This window comes from Schistocerca piceifrons, chromosome 9 (assembly GCF_021461385.2).
Source record: "Schistocerca piceifrons isolate TAMUIC-IGC-003096 chromosome 9, iqSchPice1.1, whole genome shotgun sequence".
Classification (NCBI taxonomy): domain Eukaryota; kingdom Metazoa; phylum Arthropoda; class Insecta; order Orthoptera; family Acrididae; genus Schistocerca; species Schistocerca piceifrons.
The window spans coordinates 149866489-149880721 of record NC_060146.1 but is presented as its reverse complement, the minus strand read 5'-3'; the positions used below and the strand labels follow the sequence as shown (position 1 = coordinate 149880721).

The following is a 14233-nucleotide window of genomic DNA, read 5'->3' as shown; positions in this document are numbered from 1 at the left end:
CGTACGTGGGTAGTACGTCCCACCCGAGAAGAACATAATCCCTGGTTCAATGTTGTGTTGTCCCATTCAAAGAAAGGAAGCTATCATTCGTGTCACCAAACGCCAGACTTCTGCCGAGGGGCCGCATATGAGGCGGTGTTCATCGTTCTCCAGAGTTTGACACTGAGGGCACAGTGGTGAATCTGTCATATGAATCGCATGGAGTCTGGATCCGGTGACATTTTTACCATTAACTGTTGAGTACCACGTTGCACGTGTCTCTGTGTCCAAGGGAACATGGTGTATCGATCGCCATACTACTTGCCAATTGATATGTGGATGCTTCCTCTCAATAATACAGCTGCGTCGTCCGGTCATTACTATCCGACATATGTGACGCGCCGTTGCAGGTCTAGTTTCCGGAAGAGCCCTCTGAACGTAGCTGTACTACATAAAAAAAGTGCGTGTATGTTGAGTGACTGGGAAACGCGCTGGACCGTCACTGGCGCCATTCGACAAACTGGTGCTAGTTCTTCTATTGAGATTCCTCTCAGACAAGTCTGATGCCGTCTCCACAGTTTTAACATTGTGCTGATATATAGTGCCACCGCTCGATTACGCACATGCGCAAGGCCAAGTCCACCCCTACTAAGAGGGAAGGTAAGGTAGTCGTATCTGCCTTTAAACAGTACGCCTGCGCTCCCAAAGGAACCGAACGCCGCCAGTATTCGTCGTGCTATCGTCACCGGCATTTTCAGCACTTGAGCAAAATGCGGAATTCGTGACGCCAAGTAGGTGCTAACATACGTGACCCGCTGGATTATGTCTAATGCCCGTGTAATGTTCCCTCTAACGCCCGTCCGGACTTACTGTAGTAGTCTCTTTTAGTTGTAAGCTGCTGTGTGACATATGTCGTCGGTAGAAACAATGCCTAGGCATTTCAAGGTATCGATGAGCCGTAAGGGTCTACACATTCTTCCGTTAGTCCAACACCAATATTCATCGCTTCAGACTTGTCCATATTTATACGGCTGCCAGTGACTAAATGCGTGAGGAGCGGATGGGGAGGCGGTTCTTGCTATCTTATGTCGGTGGGCGGTCATGGAACGCCTCCCAAGAGGTCTGGATCAGAAGAGAGAGAAGCAGCACTGCTGAATTCTCCAGTGTCCAGACACGTGACCTCTATCCCACGCCCACTATTGGCTAAAACTTACGGCGTGAATTCGCTAGCAATTTCAGCATACGGCTCAAGGCGTGTCTTGCCAGAAGCTTTAACTGGACAAACTGCCTCGGTTCTGAAAGGAAGGTAACTTTTGTCACTCAGGCACAGAGGAAGTTGCTCTGGTAGAAATCTTGTAAAAATTTGGCTGGTCTGTTGAAATAAATTTTTTAAACCAATTCCCCAAAATATTCCTTGACTGGCTGCCATCTTGTATACCCGGTTTTACTAAATTTGTGGAAACGGCCTATGTATATCAGAATGTGTGCAGGAGCTACGGACACCAGAGTAGTGATGACCGACTGACTGGTCTGTAGTGGCCAGGTGGAGGGCCGCAGGCTGCCTGAGCACCGGAGTAGCGGGGCGTGCGAGGCAGGCGCGGCTGGACGCGTACTGCTTGTAGCTGGGGCTGTGTGCGGACCAGTGACGCTTCAGCCTCTGCAGCTGGCGGAAAAAGACTGCCACCGAGTGAGCCGGCTGGCGAGAGAAAGGGCAGCAGGCAGCACGGAGGCCTACTGCGACAGGTTTCCTTCGGGCGCGTGGCCGTTACTGGGGCCGATTATGTCAGGTGACCGCGCGGCACAGAGTCCGAGGCTGCAGAATCATATGACGGTCACAAAATACGTAAAACGCAGACTAATAAGTTTACAAAAGTAGTGAAAGACGACAAACGAAAAGCAGGACGAGTTGAGAAGATGCGTCTAAACGCCTACTCGATAGACAGAATAGCATGTAAAATATTGAAGATGTAAATTTGAGCCAGCCGGTGTGGCCGAGCGGTTCTGGGCGCTTCAGTCTGGAACCGCGCGACCGCTACGGTCGCAGGATCCAATCCTGCCTCGGGCATGGATGTATGTGACCTCCTTAGATTAGTTAGGTTTAAGTAGTTCCAAGTTTTAGGGGACTGATGGCCACAGATGTTAAGTCCCATAGTGCTCAGAGCCATTTGAATCATTTTTATAAATTTGAATGTACCTAATAACTCAAAAATCTATAACTTCTTACCGCCCTAAGGCTTTTTAATCAGCCAAGTATCCACACGTTTGAATAGCGCCGTTGATATACATTATCGTAAGCTTATTCACTGTGACAATATTTAGTTATGAGCTCGAATGTTGTCCCGGTAAATAAAAAAAAACGTATTTTAGAACCAAATACATTATTAAATATTAAATGTAGCGGCAACATGAAATAGTAGACCACCATAGCTAACTGTAAGTTTCATTATATTTAATAATCAAAAATAGCAAATAAGGCTGTTAAACATCACATTGATTAAAATTTAACTAACAAGAATACCGAGGATTCCAGCAAATCTCTAATGACACCATAAGAAAGCTGGTGAAATAGTAGTATTAGTACGTGTATAATAGAGGGTGATCAAAAAGTCAGCATAAACTTGAAAACTTAATAAACGACGGGATAATGCAGATAGAGAGGTAAAAATTGACACACATGCTTGGAATGACATGGGGTTTTATTAGAACAAAAAAAAAAAAACAAAGTTCACAAAATGTTCGACAGATGACGCTTGAAAGATCTCTTGCGCGCGTCGTTTGGTGACGACCGTGTGCTCGGCCGTCACTTTCGTCATGCTTGGCCTCCCAGGTCCCCAGACCTCAGTCCGTGCGATTATTGGCTTTGGGGTTACCTGCAGTCGCAAGTGTATCGAGATCGACCGACATCTCTAGGGATGCTGAAAGACAACATCCGACGCCAATGCCTCACCATAACTCCGGACAGGCTTTACAGTGCTGTTCACAACATTATTCCTCGACTACAGCTCTTGTTGAGGAATGATGGTGGACATATTGAGCATTTCTTGTAAAGGACATCATCTTTGCTTTGCCTTACTTGCTCTTCTGATCAGATGAAGCGCCATCTGTGGGACATTTTTTGAACTTTTGCGTTTTTTGGTTGTAATAAAACCCCATGTCATTCCAAGCATGTGTGTCAATTTGTACCTCTCTATCTACATTATTCCGTGATTTATTCAGTTTTCAAATTTATACTGACTTTTTGATCACCCGGTATATCTGGGGTGACAACAAATTATGGGATAGCGATATGCAGATGGAGGTAGTATCAGGTACACAAGTATGAAAGCGCAGTGCACTGGCGGGTCTGTCATTTATACTCAGGTGATTCATGTGAAAGGGTTTCAGACGTGATTGTGGCCGCACATTGGGAATTAACAGGCTTGAATGCGGAATGGTAGTTGGAGCTAGCCGCATGGGGCAGACTGTTTCAGAAATCGTTAGGGAATTTAATGTTCCGAGATCCTCAGTGTCGAGAAGGTGCTGAGAATATCAAATTTCGGGCATCACCACGGACAACGCAGAGGCCGGCGAACTCCACTTAACGACCGACAGCAGCGGCATTGGCGTAGAGTTGTCAGTGTTAACAGACAAGCAACACAGCGTGAAATAACCGCAGAAATCAATGTATGAGGTGTACGACGAACGCATCCGTTAGGACAGTGTGGCGAAATTTGGCGTTAATGGGTTACGGCAGCAGACGAGTGTCGCGAGTGCCTTTGCTAACAGCCCGACATCTCCGGCAGCGCCTCTCTTGGGCTCGGGACCATATCAGCTGGACCCTAGACGACCGGAAAAGCGTGGCCTGGTCAGATGAGTCCCGGTTTCAGTTAGTAAGTCCTGATGTGGAGCAGGTCTCGCGAAGCCAAGAGGTCAACAATGCACTGCACGAGCTTGTGGTCGCTCCATAATGGTGTAGGCTGTGTTTACATGGAATGTGCTGGGTCCTCTGGTCCAACTGAAATGATCATTGGCTGCAAATGGTTATGTTCGGCTATTTGAAGACCATTTGCAGCCATTCGTGGAGTTAATGTCACGAAACAACCAAGGAATCTTTATGGATTACAGTGCGCCATGTCACCGGGCCACAGTTGTTCGCAATTCGTTTGAAGAACGTTCTGGTCAGTTCGAGCGAATGATTTGGTCAGCCAGGTCTCCCGACATGAATCCCGTGGAACGTTTATAAGAATCGAGAGCTCAGTTCTCGCACAAAATCCTGCACCGGCAACACTTTAGCAATTGTAGGCGGCTTTAGAGACAGCACTCCGTCATCAGGCCACAAGTGGACCATCGGGACCAACCGACCGCCGCGTCATCCTCACTGAGGATGCGGATAGGAGGGGCGTGTGGTCAGCACACCGCTCTCCCCGTCGCTACGATGGTTTTCTTTAACCGGATCCGCTACTATTCGGTCGAGTAGCTCCTCAATTAGCATCACGAAGCTGAGTCCACCCCGAAAAATGGTAATAGCTCATGGCGGCCCGGGTGGTCACCCATCCAAGTGCCGGCCACGCCCGATAGCGCTTAACTTCGGTGATCCGGTGTATCCACTGCGGCAAGGCCGTTGCCCTCAGTAGAGACAGCCTGGCACAATATTGCTGCAGGACGCCTCCAACGACTTGTTGAGTCCACGACACGTCGAGTTTCTGCGTTACGCCGAGCAAAAGGAGCTCCGACCCGATATCAGGAGCTGTCCCATGACTTCAGTCACCTAACTATATGTCGTACCAATAATTTCAATGAAAATTTGTGAATTTCGGAATGAAATATCGCATCTCTTTAATGGCAACGCCCATATTTGCGTGGACAGTGCGCTTCGATAGACCAGCAAGGACGGACGTATGCATTAATAAGCGTCGTGTCTGTAGCTACTAAGTTCACTGAAATTTTTCGTGTAACAGTTTGAGGAACTTATAATATTTTCGACACTCAGCTTCTTGAACTTTGAGATGCATCGTGTTTGAACTTGTGAACTTTCACTTGTCTTCGTCAGCTTTAACTTTGAATCGCAAAGCGGAGCGGCAAACTTAGCACTTCCGTAATCTAGCTAGTGACTTTGTCTCGTTTGTCCCACCATATTAAACAAAGACTGAATAAACATTTTAATTTCTAACCTATAAACAGCGTGTCTTTAGAAGATTATTTACACTACTGATCAAAATCCTGCTTGCAATTGATAATATTACAAGAAGTTAACTGCACATCCGACAATATCACGCGAGAAGAGTGAGGGTGTCCCATAAAAGCGAATGTAGGCAATGGACCTTAAATCGATTACGCATTTAATAAACCCTTTGTTTGCCAGAATTCTGAGGATTGGCAGAAGGCAAGTACGTCACACATAACTCGAAAAATTAAAAAAAATGTCTGTTGTAATACTGTGTTTAGTGCCGCCTTATAATTGTAAACCTCGCGTGCCGTTGTTCGGCTGAATTTTCCAGTGCACAGTTGGTACGGATTGAGTCGCCGTTCGCCTCTCAAACCCCGCGTGTACAGGCGTCAAGTCCCAAATGCCGCACTCACGGTCAAAAGCCCGCTTGTTCGGCAGCCATAATCACTGAGACTCTTAAAAGAGTGGTTAACAGAAATTCAGTACTCTCAAGACATTTTGATTTCCGTTAAGTTTATGCGTTAACGAGATATTGCGAGAAAGGTAAAATACGTCTTAAACTCCACATCTCCTGATGGACAGGTTACTGACTCGTGATATAACACAGACGCGTGACGCAATGAGCGTTTTAGCGGAAAATTAAAAGTTTATATAAACTAACCTACTTAAAGAAATACAATGTGTATTTAGCAAAAACAAACTAATTGTTGTAATACCTATATTACCACCGTTCGCTTGCAGGTACAAGATCTTACTTTTTAAATCTGAAATATCAGTTTTTGCAAGGATATGAGTCTCAACGTTTTGTTCTGCTTTTAAAAACGTAGCCGTCCGTGGCGGTGTTAATAATGCGAGTTGCTTACCATAAGGATTACGATTCTTCTCATTTTTTAATCAGTTCATTTCATTAAATAAAACAATTCTATACAATCATTTTATACAGTTATATGAAAGAAAGCTTTAAATGCTGCACTGTAAGGTTTTAAGTCGAAAATCACTCTGATTTATTTGTGCGAGGCTTCACAGAATTTTCCATGGTAGGGAGCGCACTACAGCCTCAGCAGTCTAGGGGTCGTAGAGATCCTATAGTATAGTATGCCCTCAATGGCAATTGGCCACATGGCTAAACTGCGTAACGCAAAGCAAGAAATTGTTTTTTAACATTTTAGCTTACATCCTCGTGATTTGTACTCACCGTTCACCTCAGTGCTGTAGTCTCGTGCGCGTATTCCCTGCAAACAGAAGGAAACCACGTGTCAGACACAATTTCTCGTTTGCAGTGAAATGACACCTTAAAATGAGTACAGAACAGTGAAGAAGTTATGGGTGTACAGCAAAAACAGGGCCTGCTTACAGTGAACATTATTAGTCACGAAGTTGCTTATGAATTCGCTCAAGGCAGCAAATTTCCTAGCTTATACGTAGACAGCTTTTTAAAGATCTTTGGCGAAGGACACGGAACGCCACTCTGAAACTGAAGAACTCGACCAGTGGATAAATCTACTTCGTCTTCCGAAGATGTTGCTTTATTTTTCAGCAAGTTAGTTAAATCTTGCTTTCGTCCTAGAGGTCATTTATTAGGGATAGCATCAATGGTATGGATGGTACACATCGTACTAGCTTAATCGGGACTAGCACTAAGTGGCGCCCGAAAAAAATACAACGTCAAAGACGGGGTCATTTTATTGTCAAGTCATGTGACACGAACTTCATTTTTGCAGAAGCATATAGTAACAAATTCAGACCAAACCAAACACACATGTCATAGTAAAGGGTGCCCCATCAGTCAACACATGGAAACCTCTCAGGTGACAACACAGACATGTATTCTCGCATGCAAATGGTCGTGAAGATGCTGAATGTACGGAGCGATAGATGTTCCCAAGCACTGTCCACATTTTGTTGCATATCGGCAACGATTCGCACCGGGTATGGAGAGCGAATTAAGTTCCTGCCTCGTCATATCTCACACGTGTTCAGTTGGCAAGAAATCTGGTGATGTTGGCGACCAGGGCTGCTGTGCACCATGAACAGCAAGTAGAAGCCACAGGTGCACGTGCATTGTCCTGTTGAAGAAGTTCATCAGACTCCTGTCAGCAGCACGGGGATAACAGAGCGCTCAGTGCTGCGGGCGCAGAAAGGAGAAATGTGACCGTGAGTTGTAACTAAGCCCCCCCCCCCCACCCCCCTCCCACCCTGAAGCCTGGGCTGGGACCTGCCTGTCGTGGGCGAATGAATTCTGGGACAGGCTGCTCATCAGGTCTACGCCATACACGTGTACGTCGATCAGTCGCATACAGACAAAACCTATTCTCATCACTGAAGACGACAAAGCGACACTCCACTCTGCAGCTGAAATATGTCGACCCAAACCGGGCACTGGTCCATTTCCTGACAGGCCACGGGCTGTAGTGGTAACACCGGTTCCCATGACATCACCGAAGTTGGGTGGTTTGAGTGAGTTGTTAACGTAAGTGATCTGAGGCTTTCTCGGCGAATGTGCTGCATCCAAGGTTCTCGGGTGTCCAGCCGGATCCGTTCGTCGAAGTTCCACGATATATCGGCGGATAACCGTTCCGCCATCATCAGGTGGTGCTGATGGAATGCTCTGTCTGCGCTGTGTCCGTGGTATTTATGTCCGCGGGGTTCCGAGTCGTACCCCGGCGCGGACGGCCGGCGGAGCGCCGCGGGGTGGGAAGGGGGGGAGGAGGGTAGCTGCAGCCACGCCTGGTGGTAGGCGCTGTTCATCTCCGTCCGCCGTGGCGGAAGGATCTCGCGTTCGCTCGCGCCGTTGCTCTTTGATGGTGTTTAATAATGGTTTCCAGGCCTTGCTAAGTTGAAACCCGGTGTCCCTGTTGATGAGGTTATCTGTTACTAGAATTTCTATGGCCTTCTTGTAGATACTGTCCCAGTAGGCACTTGTGGCAGTCAGGATTTTTGTCTCTTCGAATTTCGCTGTATGTCCGGTTTCAATGCAGTCTTCTGCTAGGGCCGAATGGTTGGGTTGGCGTAAGCGGGTGTGACGTTCGTGTTCCTTGCATCGGTCCTCGACCGTGCGAACTGTTTGGCCGATGTAGGATTTGCCACAGCCGCACTGGATTTTGTATACGCCCGCTTTCTTAAGGCCTACGTCATCTTTTGCCGTTCCTAGTAGGTCACGAATCTTTGCTGGTGGTCGGAAGACTGTATCAATCTCGTGTCGCCTTAACAGTCTCCCTATTTTTGAAGACACGTTGCCAGCAAACGGCAGAAGGGCAAGAGCTTGCTTTTCTTCTTCGGGTTGTTCTTCATCTCGGTTCTTGCTCTACTTCTGTTGTCGGAAAGCCCTTTGGATTTGGCGCTTGCCACACCCATTCTTGCGGAACACGGTCTCCAGGCGTTTGAGTTCCGTTGGCAAATTCTGTTCATCAGAGATCGAGTATGCTCTATGTACCAAGGTTCTGAGCATTCCATTAAGCTGCACCGGATGGTGGCAGTTGGAGGCATGTAGGTACAGGTCAGTGTGTGTAGGCTTGCGGTACACACTGTGACCCAGTGAGCCATCAGACCTACGTTCCACTAGGACATCAAGAAAGGGTAGTTTTCCATCTTTCTCAGTCTCCATGGTGAACCGAAGGTTACTGTGGACCGAATTTAGATGTTGTAGAAAAATCTGTAGCTGTTCCTGTCCATGTGGCCAGATGACGAACGTGTCGTCCACGTAGCGAAAGAAGCGTACAGGTTTCAGTTCGGCGGCTTCCAGTGCTTCCTCTTCGAAACTCTCCATGAACAGGTTGGCCATCACTGGGGACAGCGGGTTCCCCATGGCTACTCCGTCGGTCTGCTCGTACTATTGACCATTGAAGACCATTGAACAGTTGAGTCAGTTTAGGCCCGAATTTCTCACTGATTAATTGGAGAGAATCTTCCAGCGAGACACATGTGAATAATGAGACGACATCGAAGCTGACTATGATGTCGGATTCTTGTACTGTCATCTTCTTTGAGTTCCGGATATGGTGCGCACATTTCCCCACATAAGGTCTTAGCATGCCCGCCAAGTGCTGCGCCAAAATATACGTCGGTGCCCCTATGTTGCTGGCTATGGCTCGCATCCCTTCTTTGTGCGTTTTTGAGAGACCATATATCCTCGGAGCTACCGCCGAACGTTGCTGAAGTCTTTTGATGTCCTTGTCCTCGAGCGAGCCATTTTTCAGGAAGGTGGCGGTGCTTTGTTGTATCTTCCTGGTCGGGTCTGTGTTGATTTTCCGATATGATGGACCGTCTAGCAATTGCAGCATCTTGTGTTCGTAGTCGCGTTTCTCAAGGATGACTGTGGCATTTCCTTTGTCGGCAGGAAGAACGATTATCTCCTTATTGTCTCTGCTTCGGTTTACTGGGATAATTTTAGGAAATTGTGGTACATCTATAAAGGAGACCTCGTTTAGAACAGTAGTGTGACCCATTCTTGAGTACTGCTGGAGTATTTGAGATCCGCACCAGGTAGGGTTGAAGGAGGACATCGATGTAAATCTGAGTCAGACTGCTAGATTTTCTACCGGTATGTTCGACCGACACGCGAGTGTTCGTGAACGCAAATGGAAATGCGTGGAGGGAAGATGACGTTCTTTTCGTGGAACACTGTTGAGAAAATTTAGAGAACTGGCAGTTGCAGATGACTGCAGAACTATTCTACTGTCCCCGACGTATATTTAGTGCAAGGACGGTGAAGACAAGTTGAGAGAAATTAGGATTCTTGCGGAGACACGTAGACAGTCGTTTTTCTCTCTTGTATGTGCGCGTTGAAAAGGAAGGAAAATGACCGGTAGTGGTACAAGGCACACTCCGTAATGTACCGTACAGTAACTTACATAGTATACATGTAGATGTAGGTATGTAACAATGATAGAACAGTAGTCCTTTGGAATTTTTATTGGCAGCCCTAGATTTCAGCTAGAAACTAGCCATTCTCAATGGACTATCATTTTTGATCAATGCATGTAATGCCTGAGGGTCGGGCTTCATTCACAGTTCACTGATCTGTGAAATCTATTATTTACAGGTCAAAATAACAGTCACTGCGTGCAACAGCCTCTGAATGGAAGGTAACCTGATAATGATAGAACAAGCGACCGCCGGTCCTATTAACAGTTAACTGCGGAAAACAGTTTTCAGAGAGAGAGAGAGAGAGAGAGAGAGAGAGAGAGAGAGAGATTGAAACATAATCAGAAGGACGTCGCTGAACTGCAGTATACTGAGTTTTCGACGCACAGATGGGGGCCACAGCTCGTGATATTTCCGTTTAAGGCCATTCGGTGTGACGTTTAAGCGCTCTCTCCTTCGTCAGGAGAAATGAAAATAAACGTCGTTGTTGGCAGAAGCTTCACCATAATGTTCCGAGGTACTTCAAGTTGCATTAGGAGCTGTTTCGCTAAGAGATTACACGAAGGATAGAGAGCGTACTGCTGTACTTGCTGAGGTAATTAAGGCTAGCTACATAGTCTTCAGAAGAAGCAAGGCAGGGAGACGGCTGTCTAAGGCGTTGCAGTCATGGACTGTGCGGCTGTTCCCGGCGGAGGTTCGAGTCCTCCTTCGGCGTGGGTGAGTATGTGTCTGTCCTTAGCATAATTTAGGTTAAGTAGTGTGTAAGCTTAGGGACTGATGACCTTAGCAGTTAAGTCCCATAAGATTTCACACACATTTGAACATTTGGGCAGGGGACATGGGAGAAGTGTATTTCGTTCATACTTTTTTGTGCTCAAAGTGTGTGTGTTTACTGGGTCAAAGATAAAACAGTAGTATCGAGACAAATTAAATGAGAAAACACGTGAAATTACGGCGAGATTCGTGGCGACGCGGCGGCACCTCGTCCTCTGAGAAGCGCTCATCCGCCACGCGCGTGAGGCTGATCGCTGCCGCCCTGCTTAGAAATGCACCCCTGCACATTCGCGCGGCCCCCCCGCGCGGCTTTCGCGTGACTGCAGGGTGTCTGCGTAGAGGTCTGCCCCAGGCCGGGCGCCGCGCCTCGGCCCGCCTTGTCGGCCAATACACGCCCCCCGTCACGCAAGGCGGGAGACGACTTCCGAGCGAGACGGTGTGGACGGCGGGCACCGGCGCCAAACACACCTCCTGTGGTCTGTGCTAAAGTGGAGAATCCAATTTCAAACACTACTCTCGAGCAGCAGCGACGAGCAGCGGTCCGAAGTCTAGCTGTGGTAAGCTTGCCTCCCATCCTCGCACATCGTGTCCTACGCAACTACACTACTGGCCATTAAAATTGCTACACCTCGAAGATTACGTGCTACAGACGCGAAATTTAACCGACAGGAAGAAGATGCTGTGATATGCAAATGATTAGCTTTTCAGAGCATTCACACAATGTTGGCGCCGGTGGCGACACCTACAACGTGCTGATATGAGGAAAGTTTCCAACCGATTTCTCATACACAAACAGCAGTTGACCGGCGTTGCCTGGTGAAACGTTGCTGTGATGCCTCGTGCAATGAGGAGAAATGATTACCATCACGTTTCCGCCTTTGATAATGGTCAGATTGTAGCCTATCGCATTTGCGGTTTATCGTATCGCGACATTGCTGCTCGCGTTGGTCGAGATCCAATGACTGTTAGCAGAATATGGAATCGGTGGGTTCACGAGGGTAATACGGAACGCCGTGCTGGATCCCAACGGCCTCGTATCACTAGTAGTCGAGATGACAGGCATCTTATCCGCACGGCTGTAACGGATCGTGCAGCCACGTCTCAATCCCTGAGTCAACAGATGGGGACGTTTGCAAGACAACAACCATCTGCACGAACAGTTCGACGACATTTGCAGCAGCATGGACTATCAGCTCGGAGACCGTGGCTGCGGTTACTCTTGACGCTGCATCACAGACACGAGCGCCTGCGATGATGCTCTCAACGACGAACCTGGGTGCACGAATGGCAAAACGACATTTTTTCGGATGAATCCAGTTTCTGTTTACAGCATCATGATTGTCGCATCCGTGTTTAGCGACATCGCGGTGAACGCACATTGGAAGCGCGTATTCGTCATCACCATACTAGCGTATCACCCGACGTGATGGCATGGGGTGCCATTGGTTACACTTCTCAGTCACCTCCTGTTTTCATTGACGGCACTTTGAACAGTGGACGTTACATTTCAGCTGTGTTACGACCCGTAGCTCTACCCTTCATTCGATCCCTGTGAAACCCCACATTTCAGCATGATAATACACGACCGCATGTTGCAGGTCCTGTACAGGCCTTTCTGGATACAGAGAATGTTCGACTGCTGTCCTGGCCAACACATTCTGCAGATCTCTCACCAATTGAAAACGTCTGGTCAATGGTGGCCGAGCAACTGGCTCATCACAATACGCCAGTCACTACTCTTGATGAGCTGTGGTATCGTGTTGAAGCTAAATGGGCAGCTGTACCTGTACACGCCATCCAAGCTCTGTTTGACTCAATGCCTAGGCGTAACAAGGCCGTTAGTACGGCCAGATGTGGTTGTTCTGGGTACTGATTTCTCAAGATCTATGCACCCAAATTGCGTGAAAATGTAATCAGATGTCAGTTCTAGTATAATATATTTGTCCAATGAATACCCGTTTATCATCTGCATATCTTCAAAAACGGCTCTGAGCACTATGGGACTCAACATCTATGGTCATCAGTCCCTTAGAACTTAGAACTACTTAAACCTAACTAACCTAAGGACATCACACAACACCCAGTCACCACGAGGCAGAGAAAATCCCTGACCCCGCCGGGAATCGAACTCGGGAACCCGGGTGCATATCTTTTTGGTGTAGCAATTTTAACGGTCAGTAGTGTATAACATGGTTGGCAAGAAGCGTCTCTGGGAAGCAAAAGAAAGTCATTTCCACTTCTGCGCCCACATTTTCCATATTTTTCGACCGAAACACGATGGAACATTTCGAGACTAGTGCAAAAAACTGTCATGATACAGTTGCATCTGGTCAACAATGTAGCGTGATCTAGACATTCATAGGCAGATTAGAAAATTGATTCCCCATTATTTCGGCTATGCTGTACTCAAACAGGGTGACAATTATTGGACTATATGGACTAAAATCGTCATAACTTCTGAACGGTTTGCGTTAGGACGTTGTCACTGCACGGTTGGCCGAGGGGCATATGGGAATTGTATGGTTTTGTTTAGCGACGAAGCCCCCTTTCATTTGGACGGGTTCGTCAATAAGCAAAATTGATGCATTTGGGCGACTCAGAACCCGCATTTTACGATCGACAAGTCGCTTCACCCTTAACGGGTGACTGAGTGGTGTGTCGTGTCCAGTCACAGAAAATCGGTGCGACAATTTTCGATGGCACGGTGACTACAGAACGGTACGAGCAGATTTCGGAAGATAATCCAAAGTGAGCCTGATTTCGGCAAGATGTGGTTCGTGCAAGACGAAGTTCGACCTCATCGGGGCTGGAAGGGCGCTTTGGACACCGAAATCTGGCTCCGGGGTACCCAGAGGCCACTGATAAGGGCCTCGGTTGGCCGCCATATTCTCCGGATCTGAAAACGTGCGACTCCTTTTTGTGGAATTATATTAAAAACTAGGTGTACAGCAATAACCCCAAAACCATTGTTGAGCTGAAGGCAGCCATTCATGAGATCATCGACAGCATCGATGTTCCGACACTTCAGCCGGTCATGCACAATTTCGCTATTCGTCTGCGCCACAACATCGCCAGTGACGGTAGACATATAGAACATGTCATAACTAAATCCCAATACCTTTAGTGACGTTTACATGTTGAACAAAGGGTGTGCACACCGTAGTTTGCAACTAATTTACGTTTTTTAAAATATATTCCAATGATTGTCACCCTGTGCTTTCTGAAGTGTGATGCAGCAGAAACCAATAACTTAGGTATTATATTAACCAAACATTTGAACGTGTGCTGTTTGTAATGTCAACAGTTTTAAATAATGGAAACGCATGGTTGAGACCATTTGCTCAGACAGGCCACTACTGATAAATATTATATATGAACAAAGAAAGTACTTATTAGGCATAAACTACATTTTTGCATACTTCGTATCTGATGTTGAAGTGTTTCCTTTCACATTATTTGATTAAGATCGCT

General features: G+C 47.1%; 1 long non-coding RNA gene across 1 annotated transcript in view; it reads right to left on the bottom strand.

Annotated features, from left to right (window-relative positions):
* Window positions 1-6317: 6317 nt before the first annotated feature.
* The window catches only part of LOC124716666, a 253915-nt gene continuing 245999 nt past the window's right edge, over window positions 6318-14233 (bottom strand). Inside the window, exon 3 of the long non-coding RNA XR_007005659.1 lies at window positions 6318-6357. This is a non-coding gene — a long non-coding RNA (uncharacterized LOC124716666). The remainder of the gene's footprint in view (window positions 6358-14233) is intronic.